Raw genomic sequence first — 12,959 nt, forward strand, 5'->3', positions numbered from 1 at the left:
TCGCACCTTCGCGCGGCCTGGGTCTCCCTCGCCGCGCTCCGGCTCGGGGCCGTCTCCTGCAGGGCAGCGGCGGCGGCTGGGGAGGGAGCGTGGGGCTGCAGCTGAGGCGACAGACCGGAGACTGCTGTGGAGGTTCGGGACAGATAGAGCAGGGGCACACTTGAAACGGATGGCAATAACTTGTGCGGCCAGAGGGACGCGAACGGAGACCTCGGCTCCTGGCCGCCGCGGCGCTGGGTAGCGGCTGAGGAGGCCAGACAACCACGCGAGCAGCGGTTTCGCGCGTTCCCGCTAGGCCCCGCCTCCTGCGTTGGCCCCGCCCCGGGTTAGCACCGCCTCCTCTGCTGGCCCCGCCCCCGGGTCCGCCCCGCCTCTGGTGGCCCCGCCCCACAGGTCAGGCTCCTGCTTTGCCAATGGGATTTTATTTTATTCTTTAATTTGGCTTGATCGAAAGCCATGTGAAGAAACCTCTGCATTATGACCAGGAATCACGTGGTTCATTTTACCTCGCCAACAGCTCTTGGGAGATGAGTTTTCCAAGGGAAGTGGGCTAACTTTTTGATACTCCCACAGTTTGTGTAGTGCAGAAATACTTTAGGTATTAAGACTCTAGGAGTGAGCGGATTTCACGTGCAGGGACCGTTGGTGTCTCACCTGTGACGATTAGGAACTGAATCTTATCTGGACACTTCGAAACCATTGTGTTCTCTTAGGCCTGGGTTTTCACTCTTGAAAGTTGCCAGGCAAAGCATTTTCGGTTATCCTGTGCGGCTCTGCCGTGAGAAAGCTAAAAGAAGAAAAAAAGAACTAAGGTGAGGAGTGTCGTGGGAGGTCCTGAAAGTAAGTTCTGCATGCAGGTGTCTGAATGTGTGCCTTTAGACGAATATCCTCGGGTAAATTGCACAGCCCCAAACAGCTATTTGTGCAGAAGAAACGGTTTTTGATTAGTCTTTTAAGTGGGTTAATAGTTTCTCCAAAAAAAAAGTTAAAAAAAGTGGAGAGAAAAAAAAAAAAAAAAGTGGAGAGAGGGTAGAGCAATGCCTCTGGGTAATAACACTTCATTTTTAAAATGACATATATGCTGACAATTTAGTAAATCAAGTGTAAGTCTATATCAGGATAATTCTGAAACTGTTAGTTGATGACCACAGAGTTCTAAAGGGGCTCAGGGGCTTCCCTGAGACTTGTCTGTGCCACCAGTATTCTTGTATCATAGCCTTTGATGCAGTATTGCCTGTCATTCATTCATTCATTCAACAAACATTTTGTTGGATGCCCACTGTGTGCAAAGCACAGTGCAAGGGATGCCACGGTGAACAAGGCATGACCCTTGTCTTGAAGCACACCAGATCCTTGGGGGTGTGAACAAGAAAGTCAGTAATCACAGGATGTGACATGGTGACATGGCAAGCCTGTGAGATCTGGAGGGAGAATGGCCTGGCTTTTAATCGTGAAAGAACACAGGAGTGTTTTTATGGCCGGAGATGAGAGTGAAGGAACAAAGACTTCTAACTAAGACTAGTAGGCTTTGGCAAGGAACTGGACTTCTTTTTGAATGTATAATGGTTCCGGGTCACTAAAGGATACTAAGCTGGGGAGAGACTGGCTCACATTTGCACTTTAGAAGACATTGTGGCAGGAGCATTGGGGGAGGGGAGCAACCAGGCTCTAATTCTGGTCCAGATGCTCCCTGTGAGGCCTCTCGATGACAATAACAGGAGGAAGGGTCCCAAATACCCTGGAGGCCAACTTGCTCAGGCAGGAGAGCCAGACTCGAAGATGAAAGGCTGATGCCCGTGTTTGTAGTTTGGGACGAGGAAGGGACATAAGGGGATAAGGAGTGGAGAGTAGGCTTTTGAGAAAATGTGATACCAGTCTTGGGACATGCCGAATTTGAGCTGCAGCTGCAACATGCTAGTAGGGGTGTCTACTGCAAATGGAAATGCAGATCTGACAGAGTGTCAGTGCGTGTCAGGGTAGGTGTTTATCAGGTCAGCTTGAGTTGAGGGAAAATGTAGGGCAAGATACCAGAAAAGCTACCTAGTTACCTTGAAACCATAGTGACTGGAGAAACTGGAGTCAACACTGTAAACCTACCATATGTGGTCCTCAGTGGCCGTTGAGCTGGTTTTCATTTGTCCACATTAGAGAGGGCCATCTCGTAGCCAGTGTTATAGCCAAAAGTTCTAGAATGTTCCCAGGGGATGCTGGGAACCGTGCCGTGCCCTGGCTACTGTGGTGTTTATAGGAACGCTGAAGGTAGAGGTAGATCCTGGTCTCAAAAGGAGGGATTCAAATAGGCTGTCACAGCCTAGATGGGAGGGGAGTTTGGGGGACAACGGATATATGTGTGTGTGTGGCTGAGTCCCTTTGCTGCTCTCCTGAAACTACCACAGCATTGATAATTGGCTGTTGCTGTTGTTCAGTTGCTAATTCGTGTCTGACTCTTTGTGACCCCATAGACTGTCACCTGCTAGGCCCCTCTGTCCATGGGGTTTTTCAGGCAAGAGTACTAGAGTGGATTGCCATTTCCTTCTCCAGTTAATCGGCTATGCCCAATACAAAATACAAAGTTAAAAAAAAAAAAGCAAAAACCAAACAGGCTGTTGAACTTTGTTGGTGGCCTAGGGGTTGAGAATCCACCTGCCAGTGCAGGAGACCCAGCTTCCATTCCTGGTCTGGGAAGATCCCACGTGCCACGGGGCAGCTAAGCCTGTGTGCCGCGACCACTGCACCTGTGTGCTCTGGAGCCTGTGCTCTGCAGGAGAAGCCCCTGCAGCGAGGAGCCCGGGTACCACAAGGAGAGATTGGCCCCTGCGCACCACGACTAGACAAAGGTGTATGGCAACGCATGTACAGCAAGGAAGGCCCAACACAGCCAAAAAGAAACAAATGCATTTTAAAATACAGGCTGTCAAAGGGATACAGAGATAGTGTGTGCATGTTCATCCTCGTATGTACATATGTGTCGTGAGTGCACGTGTGTCTGAGATGCTCCGTGTTCATAAAGACACTGCGCATATTACACAAAACCCCTTCTCTTCAGACCCCCCCGCTTCTGAAACACTTTTCCTGAGGATGGCCCCTAGTAACCCAGAGAGGCTTTTTCCATGTCCGGCTCCTCTGTACACTGGATTGCTGCATTTGCGGCCCTGAGGTCTCTCAGGGCCAGAGAGGTCCTGGAGGACTCGGGTCTTGGGCTGCATGGCAGCCATCAGCTGCAGGACCACAGAGCCTTGCCGCCTCACTCAGGGGCAGAGGGTTGGCTGGTGCAGAAAGCCAGAGCAGAGAGAAGATGGCTCCTGCCCCACAGTCAGCCATGGGGCCCTTTTGTGCGCCCACCCTCAGGAGTTCTCGCCACTCCCTTACCTTCAAAGACATCTGTGACAGGCCTCACCCCACATGCTCCTCTGAGGCCTCGGTCCTGCCGCCATGCTGCCGCCTGGGCCTCCCTGACCCAGAGCTTCCTATCCGGGCTCCCTGGGCGTCAGCCTGGGTCTCATCACGTTGCACACTCAGACTTTCAGCTGAGGCTCCTGGGGGAGTGATCACATCACAGGCGTTCTGGGTTTCCCAGGGTCCGGTGTTTGTTGAAGAGACTGATTTCCCCTGCTTCTGTGGTTTGGCCCATCGTCTCAGACTGTTCTGTGACCTCCCCCTGCCTCTCGTCTCCCCATCAGCCTGGGGTGGCCTGCAAGCCCCCCACTCCTGGACGGGGCAGCAGCTTCTTCATGGCCACCCCTGAGCCTTCTCCACTCTAGAAGTTCGACTGGTTTACTCCCCCTCTGCTGTTTCCTCACTTCATCTCTAGAGATTGGTCATTAAACACTCATTTCTTGTGGAATTTTGATCTATTTATTCACACATTACAAATTTGCCTGCAGAGTGGGGGTTGAGGGGTAGGGAATACATTTCAGTCAGATTATACCAAAATGAATTGTCCACAAGGAGTTTTGACCACAGAACCTGGCACACACTCAGTTTAGTTGCCACAGAACGGACAATGATTTGATGTGAAGTGCTGTTCAGTTCTGAGGATCCAAGGAAACACCCCAAAGTCACCAACCTGAGGCCCAAGTGGTACCCAGACTACTCAGTTAGACTAAGGAAAGCCTCTTGCTTAGCCCCTTAAGAGCTGTGATAAGTGCCAGGGGTCAGTCGGTGAGTCGCCATCTGGCAATAAACCACCCAACTCTGCAGGGTGTCCTTGCTATGACAAACCTAGACAGCGTACTGAAAAGCAAAGACATCACTTTGCTGACAAAGGTCCATATATGGTTTTTCCATAAGTCATGTATGGAAAGACATCACTTTGCTGACAAAGGTCCATATATGGTTTTTCCATAAGTTATGTATGGATGTGAGAGTTGGACCATAAAGAAAGTTGAGTGCCAAAGAATTTTGAATTGTGGTGCTGAAGACTCTAGAGAGTCCCTTGGATTGCAAGGAAATCAAACTGGTCAATCCTAAAGGAAATCAATCCTGAGTATTCATTGGAAGGACTGATGCTGAAGCTGAAGCTCCAATAATACTTTGGCCACCTGATGTGAAGAGCTGACTCATTGGAAAAGACCCTGATGCTGGGAAAAATTGGGGGCAGGAGGAGAAGGGAGTGACAGAGGATGAGATGGTTGGATGGCATCATCGACTCAACGGACTTGAGTTTGAGCAAGCTCCAGGAGACGGTGTGAAGGATGGGGGCACCTGGGGTGCTGCAGGCCATGGGGTCACAAAGAGTCGGACACGACTTAGCGACTGAACAACAACCGTGTAGGGTGAACCTGGAGGACTTTCCCCGTGAAAGCCAAATGGTGATACATTTATGAAGGTTCTAAAACTTAAAGTTTTGTAGACTGCTCTAAAACAATCTATCAAAGTCATAAAAAAAGTTCTAAAAACATTTTAACTAAGTACAGAAGAAAACTGGGCAACTACACAAAATATAATTTCATTTTCATGGAGATAAAATGCCTTTCTTTTTTTCCTCCCAAATCCCTAAGTCCAGTGGAGGAGATAAGACAGGACAGAAATAACCCGAGGTGGGGAGAGAAGAACACTTTAAGAGCATTAGAGACCTGGGATTAGGAGGTTTCTGAGAGAGGAGGGCAGGAGGCAGGCAGCAGAAAGCTTGCGGGAAGGCCAGGCATTGGGGAATAGCTGCAGCGTGCTAGTGCTGACTTTGAGTTCTTGTCCAGAGTTTGGTGTTAGTGACTTCAACAGGCAGGAGACAGATGGCCCAGTCAAAAAGGTCTAACTAGGAATAAATGAATGCAAGATCTATGGATAGAGGCAGGCAGGGGCCAAGCAGATGTTGGAGGGAGGGCCAGCGTGGTGGCTGGGGTGATGGGAGCTGTCCATGTCCCCACGCCTACCTGGGCAGAGGTGGGGCCGTGGTCCTCCCTGAGCCTGGCAGAGTCACGGTCAGAGCCCTCTGTGCAGGGAGGGAAGCCAAAGAGGGGGAGTAAATACTCGGACCTCTCTCCCCTCCCCCATCAGTGCCTCCCACTGGTGGCCTAACCACCAGGAGCAGTGGGCCAGAGAACCAGCGATATGGTCCCTGGGATGGAGCAGGGCAGAGAAGGGTGTGTATGTGGTGGGGGGGCTCTGGAGGGACCTTAAGTGAGAATAACCCCGTGTCATACAGGAATGGGAGATTAGGAATCCAAAGACGCAAGTTTATGTGTCACCTCCGTGTGATCTTGACTCAGATCTTCTGAACCAGTGGTTCTCAAACGGGGTTTTTCTATGCCCTGGAGGACATCTGACAATGTCTGTAGACAGTTTGGGTTGCCACCCCTGGGGGGGAGCTGCTACTGGCCTTTAGTGGTTAGAAGCCAGGGGTGCTGCTAAACTCCCTACAGTGCACAGAGCAGCTCCCACAACAAAGAATCCTTCTGCTCCAGATGTCAACACTACCAAGACAGTAGGCTCCCGGAGCTGGTGATGGATGGGGAAGCCTAGCGTGCTGCAGTCCACGGAGTCGCAAAGAGCCGGACACGACTGAGTGACTGAACCGCCTGAACTGAGACAGAGAAACCCTGGTCTAACCCCACGTATAACAGATATGACACAATCCGCCCGGCTCCCTCCGTGGTTACTGTGAGCACAACAGAATATAATAGGTTGACACTGTGTCTACACACTTCATTTAAGAAGAAATTCTCCATCTGGGCGGAACGTTACAGTTTGCTGAATGCACTCACACACACACATGCACACATACACATGTTATTGCCATCTCTCTGCCCTTGATGTGGAGAAAGAGAAAACCTCAACTGTGCTTTAAAGACCTGAGCGTAACACCTTGTCTAGTGAGCAAAATTCCTTCCAGACAATGACTCCATGCTGGTAGACTTGAAAAGACTGCCTTTCTGCACGAACGACCATCCAAGTTTTAATTGAGAGGTAATGAGACTGGCTTTCGAAGAAAATTTTTTTGATTGTAAAATACACATAAAATCTATTATGTGAGCCGTTTTGAAATCGCAGTTCAGTAAGTATACTCACATATTCACATCCAGATTTTTTTCATCTTGCAAAACTGAAACAACTTCCTGTTTTCTCTCCCTGGACCCCAGGCCCTGGCAAGCACCATTCCACTTTCTGTTTCTATGAAGTGGAATCACACATAAGTTGACCTTTCGTGACTGGCTTGTATTATGCATACTATCCTCAAGGTTCTTCCATGTTGTAGTGTGGGCCAGAACTGCCTTCCTTTATAAAGCTGAATAATAGCTCATTGTATGGATATACCACAGTTTTTAAATTTATTTATTCCTTGATGGGTACTTGGGTTGCTTTCACCTCTTAGCTATTGTGAAAAAGGCTCTTATGGAAATGGGTATGTAAATATTTCTTTGAGATCCCACTTTCAATTCTTTTGAAGATATACCTGGACGTGGACTTGCTGCATCACATGGTACTTGTATTTTTAATTTTTTGAGGAAGAGCTATACTTTTACCGTAGAGGCTGTACCATTTTATATTCCCATCAACAGTGCACAAGGGTTCCAATTTTTCCACGTCTTCACCAACACTTGTCTTTTTCCTTTTTGTTAGTAGCCAACTTAGCTTGTGTGAGGTGTTATCTCATTGTGGTTTTGATTTGAATTCTAATTATTAGTAATGTTCAGCATCTTTTCATGTGCTTGTTGTCTATTTGTATATCAACCCTGAATATTCACTGGAATGGCTGATGCTGAAGCTGAAGCTCCAATACTTTGGCCACCTGATGCAAACAGCCAACTCCTTGGAAAAGATCCTGATGCTGGGAAAGATTGAAGGCAGGAGGACAAGTGGGTGACAGAGGATGAGATGGTTGGATGGCATCACTGACTCAATGGACATGAGTTTGAACAAAGTCTGGGAGACAGTGAAGAACAGAGAAGCCTGGGGTGCTGCAGTCCCCGGGGTTGCGGAGTCAGACATGACTTGGCAACTAAACAGCATATCTTCTTTGGAAAAATATCTTGTCACGGGCATTTTTCAATCAGGTTGTTTGTTTTCTTGTTGCTGAGTTGTAGGAATTCCTCATGTATTCTGGATATGAATCCCTTATCAGATGTATAATTTGAAAATATTTTCTCCTATACCACAAATTGCCTTTTCACTTTGTTGATTGTGTCCTCTGATGCACAGAAATTTTAAATTTTCATGTAATCAGTTTATCCCTTTTTTTTTTTTTTTGGTTTTTTGTTGCCTGTGCTTTTGATGTCATTTTCAAGGAAATATTGACAAATCCAATGTCATAGAACTTTCCCCCTATGTTTCATTCTGAAGGTTTTATAGTTTTAGCTCTTATGTTTAGATCTTTGATACATTTTGAGTTAATTTTTATATGTAGTATAAGGTAAGCATTCAACTTCATTCTTTTGCATTTGGATACCCAGTTTTCCAACAGCCATTTCTTGAAGAGACTGTCCTTTCCCCATGAATGGTCTTGACAGTCTTGTTGAAAGCCATTTGACCATATATATAAGGATCTATTTTGGGGCTCTCTCTTCTATTCTGTTGTTCTATATGTCTGTCTTTATGCCAGTACCATATTGTTTGATTATTGTAGCTATGTAATATGCTTTGAAATTAGGACGTGTGAGACTTCTCACTTTGTGCTTCTTTTACAATATTTTTTTGGATTGCTCAGGATTTCTTGAGATGCTACATGAATTTTAAGGTGGATTTTTCTATTTCTTCAAAAAATGCCATTGGGATTTTGATAGGGATTGCATTACGTCTCTAGATTACTTTGGGTAGTTTTGACATCTCAACAATATTATGCATTCCAACTCATGCACACAGGGTCTTTAAATATATTTGTGTCTCCTTTCATTTCTTTCAGCAATGTTTTGTAGTTTCTACTATATAAGGTTGTTTTACCTCTGAGTAAATTCTAAAGTATTTTATTCTTTTTGATGCTATTGTAAATGGAATTGTTTTCATATTTTCTTTTTTGAAGTGTTCATTGTTCTTTGTTAGTCTATAGAAACACAACTGATTTTTTTGGGTGTTGATTTTTATATCCTGCAACTGCTGAATTCATTGATTAGCTCAAACAGTCTTTTTTAATGGAATCATTAGGGTTTTCTACATATAAGATCATGTTTTCTACTAACAAAGGTGATTTTATTTCTTCCTTTCCAATTTTGGTGCCTGTTTTTTCTTACTTAGTTGCTCTGGTTAGGACTTCAAGTACTGTGTTGAATAGAAGTGGTGAAAGCAGATGTCCTTGTTTTGTTCCTAATCTTAGAGGAAAAACTTTCAGTCTTTCACCATTGAGTATGTCAGCTGTTGACTTTCTATACACAGCCTTTCTAATGGTAAGGTAGTTTCCTTCTATTCTTAGTTTGTTGAGTATTTTTTATCGTGAAATGGTATTAAATTTTGTCAAATGGTTTTTCTGCATCAGTTGAAGTCATCATGTGTTTTTCCTCCTATATTCTGTTGCTGCTGCTGCTAAGTCACTTCAGTCATGTCCGACTCTGTGCGACCCCATAGACGGCAGCCCACCAGGCTCCCCCATCCCTGGGATTCTCCAGGCAAGAACACTGGAGTGGGTTGCCATTTCCTTCTCCAATGCATGAAAGTGAAAAGTGAAAGTGAAGTCGCTCAGTCGTGTCTGACTCTTAGCGACCCCGTGGACTGCAGCCTACCAGGCTCCTCCGTCCGTGGGATTCTCTAGGCAAGAGTACTCGAGTGGGTTGCCATTCTAAGTGGTGTATTATGTCAGTAAGATTTTCACATGTCAAGCCATCTTTGCATTCCAGGAATAAATCAGTTGGTTGTGGTGTATAGTCTTTTTAATTTGCTATTGACTTACTTTTGCTAGTATTTGGTTGAGAATTGTTGCATCAATATTCATTAGGGATGATGTCTATAGTTTTCTTTTATTATAATATATTCACCTAGCTTTGGTATCATGCTAATTTAATACAATGAGTTAGAAAGTGTTCCTTTCTCTTCAATTTTTTGTAAGAGTTTGAGAAGAACTCATGTTAATTCTTCTTTAAGTATTTGGTAGAATTCACTGGTGAAGCCATGTGGTCCTAGACTTTTCTTTGTTGAGAGGTTTTGCTTAACAATTCAATGAAACTGCCTTTTAGAATGAATTATAATTTTTATATCCAAATTCCCCCTTCAGGAGAATAGGTCTTCACTTTGGAGGAGTATGTACCTTTTATATCCATGTGCTTTTCTCAGATTTTTAGAACATCTTTTTTGGAATAATAAACTCTGGAGACTTTTGTTTTTGCCATAGTTTGTTTTCTTCTTAAACAGGAAAAAAAAGAGAAGCAACTGGAGACATTAGCCTCAAGTTCACCCTGTTTGCATAGAATGACTTTTGGCATTTCCAGATACCAAGTCCACACTCAGAAAATAAAGATTTGCCACCATTTCAGGTATATAATGGACTTCCCAGGTGGAGATCTTGGAAAGAATCCGCCTGCCAATGCAGGAGACACAAGAGTTGTGGATTCCCATCCTTGGGTCAGGAAGCTCCCCTGGAGTAGGAAACAGCAATCTGTTCCAGTATTCTCACCTGGAAAATTCCATGGGCAGAGAAGCCTGGCGGGCTACAGTCCATCGAGTCGCAAAGAGTCAGACACGACCGAGCACATGGCACAGGTATATAACAGAATCGGCTGCAGGCTTATAAAAATATGAGTTCTAAGTCACAGTAAATTAACTGAACTTAGGACTAATGACAGATGGGCCCCTCACATGGTTAGCTCCTAGGTCGGGGTGTCTGCAGGCCCTGGCAGCTGTGAATCCCTGGGCAGGATGGGGGTTACATGCAGAGGGCCCTGCGTGAATCCTAGTTCTGCCTCTTGTTTGTGTGTCTTACCAAGTTCATTCATTTTCCATTCACTCTTTTTTTTGTTTTTAAAAGAGTGTTTATATGTATTAATCTGGCTGCACGAGGTCTTAGTTGTGGCACATGGGGTCTTTTAGTCGTGGTGTGCAGACCCTTAGTTGTGGCATCTGGAATTCAGTTCCCTGACCAGGGATCGAACCCCGGGCCCCTTGTATTGAGCATGTAGAGTCTTAGCCACTGGACCATCAGGGAAGTGCCTTCCACTCACTGTTGACTGAGCCCCCACCAGCTATGTCTTGTTCACTTAATCACCTTGGGGCTCAGCTTCCTCATCGAGTCAGTGGAGATAAAAATGCCCCACTCCCTCAAGGACTTGGCAGAATAAAGTTCCCAGGACAGGGTCTAGTCAGGGTTTCTTGAGCCTGTGACTGTGTGGTTGTGTTGGGCCCGTGTGCAGAAGGCCACAGGCTTGGTCTGAGGCTCAGACATGATCTTCTTGTACTTATTGACAGTTTTGAACAGGGGGCCCCAGGCGTTCGTTTTGCACTGGTCTCCCTGAGTCACGCTGCCGTCCTGTGTCTGCCGTGTGATGGGAGCTGGGGTGTCAGCAGAGGAGGTAGCTGTTCCCACCCTCTCTGTACCACCCGGTACGTGCCCATCCTCTCCCCGCTGCCCCCCAGAGCCCTCTGAGTCCTGAGAGGCTTCCTGGGAGACCCCTGCCCTCCTAGCCTCGACATGTACACACCCAGTGTCATATGCCCCTGGGGTCCTGGAGCGCCCATGCCCTGCCCGGGGTGGGGAGGGTCCCGACCCTCTCTTGTCATTGCTCTGCTTCCTAGCTCCAGGGCAGGGGCTCTTACGTGGGGCTCTGGGGTCTCCCAAAAGTTTTAGGGGAGAAGCGTCTTTGACTGTTCCTTTCCTTGGGCTGCAGCGTGCGTCCGTAGGAGCGCACCTGAACGCTGGTGTGAGAGTGGCTTGTACTGAAGTTGAGCCCCTGCATACATGCGAAATGGAGATGGTCACGCACCCCCTCCAGACTGTTGTGAGGCCTAAATGATACATGAACATCATCATGTAGGAAGTTAGGAGGTGCTTGAAGAAGTCTATATCAATATCAATAAAGTCAGCTGCCATCGAACAAATAGCGTGTGTCTGTGTATCATTGGAAACAAGATAAAAGTATTAAAAGCAAACCATATTTTAATCCATCCAAGCCATTCGGTAACCATCTTCTCAAGGTTTCCCTTTAAATATGTATTTGGAAATACTTTCTAAATTATAAGAAATTGCAAAAATGGTATAAAGAATATCCACACACCCTTTACTCAGATTTACCTATTGTTAATACTTGACCCCATTTTCTCATATCTATTATCTATCCGTCTATCTATAAACATAATTTTCTTCTTTTGCCATTTGAGAGTGAGTTGCTTAGAATACATGCTTCTCCCTGATACTAGAGTTTGTATTTCCTAAGAGTAGGGAAATTCTCTCACGTAGGCATAATGCATCAATTTACATTGATACAGTACTATAGTCTACTTCCCATATTCCAGTTTTGTCGGTTGACCTAATTATACCTTCTAGAGAATGTTTTTCCCCCTCTACGATCCATCCTAAGGTCAGGTACTGCATTAAATTGTTATGTCTCGTCATCCTCCTTCAATCTGGAATATTTAGGATATTTCTACAGGCCTTTCTTTCTGATACTAACATTTTAAAAGAGCACAGTCCCCCACGCCCCCTTTTAAAGGGCAGAACGTTCCGCATGTTGTGGTCTGATGTTTCCTTCGATTCCTGTGAGGTTGTGCACGCTTGGGTCTTTCTTCAGGTACACACTGGGAGAGAGCAGCCCCCTCAGCTTTGACATGGTGACTCCAGAGGCTGGCCTGAGCCAAGCTTAGGCCTCTAAGACGGTTTTCTCTGGGTGACCTTAGTGTCCCTCTGTGCCTCACTATCCTACCTAAGTAGTCCTAATGCGAACCTGATCTATGAGAAGAATTTTTAACCATTCACACCAAATTAGAAATAAGATCGTCGAAAACTCTTTCCATGCTTGGCCTCTTTCATTCTTTGTTTGTTTTGTTTTTTTTTTACAATAATTAACATGAATTTTATTGATAAATAGAAATGCTATGATAAGTAATTGATATGATCCTATGTGGGTTTACAATCGAATTTCTCAACCTGGATGCCTGGTTTAGGTGAGATATGGTTGTGGGTAGTGTGAATGATCCTAAAACAAAAAAGAAATATTTGTGTACCTTGTGCAAGGTCTTAGCACTTGCAGTGATGGAGCAGCCCCATTACCCAGTTTTCAGAGTTTTTCTTCCCTCTCAGACTGTGTTGTTGACAGGACTGTATTTGGCAGTCCTACTCTGCCACCTCATGAGCTGTAGCAGGGAAATATCAATATAGAAATATCAATAACCTCAGACATGCCGATGACACCACCCTTATGGCAGAAAGCGAAGAAGAAACTAAAGAGCCTCTTGATGAAAGTGAAAGAGAGTGAAAAAGCTTTAAAACTCAACATTCAAAAAACGAAAGACCATGGCATCCGGTCCCATCACTTCATGGCAAATAGATGGGGAAACAATGGAAACAGTGAGAGACTTTATTTTCTTGGGCTCCAAAATCACTGTAG

The 12,959-nt window shown here is 45.6% G+C and overlaps 1 protein-coding gene and 1 long non-coding RNA gene across 23 annotated transcripts in view; one reads left to right on the forward strand and one right to left on the reverse strand.

Annotated features, from left to right (window-relative positions):
• Window positions 1–2,167, reverse strand: part of PPP2R5C (protein phosphatase 2 regulatory subunit B'gamma) — a 150,918-nt gene extending 148,751 nt beyond the window's left edge. For 11 of the 22 annotated variants that reach the window (XR_014070925.1, XR_014070924.1, XM_081548846.1 and 8 more), the window contains exons 1-3: window positions 2,098–2,167; window positions 655–787; window positions 7–124 (exon numbers count right to left, since the gene is read on the reverse strand). The gene's annotated coding sequence lies outside the window, so the exon portion shown is untranslated. Of the gene's footprint in view, window positions 1–6; window positions 301–654; window positions 788–2,097 lie in introns of those variants that run through there. The other 11 variants (XM_081548836.1, XM_081548840.1, XM_081548833.1 and 8 more) reach the window with 4 other exon arrangements.
• Window positions 120–9,746, forward strand: LOC145529112 (uncharacterized). The gene is made up of 2 exons (XR_014070933.1): window positions 120–812; window positions 5,904–9,746. It is a non-coding gene; the product is annotated as an uncharacterized LOC145529112 (long non-coding RNA).
• The last annotated feature ends 3,213 nt before the right edge of the window (window positions 9,747–12,959 follow it).

The sequence above is a fragment of the Giraffa tippelskirchi genome, chromosome 12, assembly GCF_054371585.1.
Source record: "Giraffa tippelskirchi isolate mGirTip1 chromosome 12, T2T-mGirTip1v1.2.pri, whole genome shotgun sequence".
NCBI classification, from domain to species: domain Eukaryota; kingdom Metazoa; phylum Chordata; class Mammalia; order Artiodactyla; family Giraffidae; genus Giraffa; species Giraffa tippelskirchi.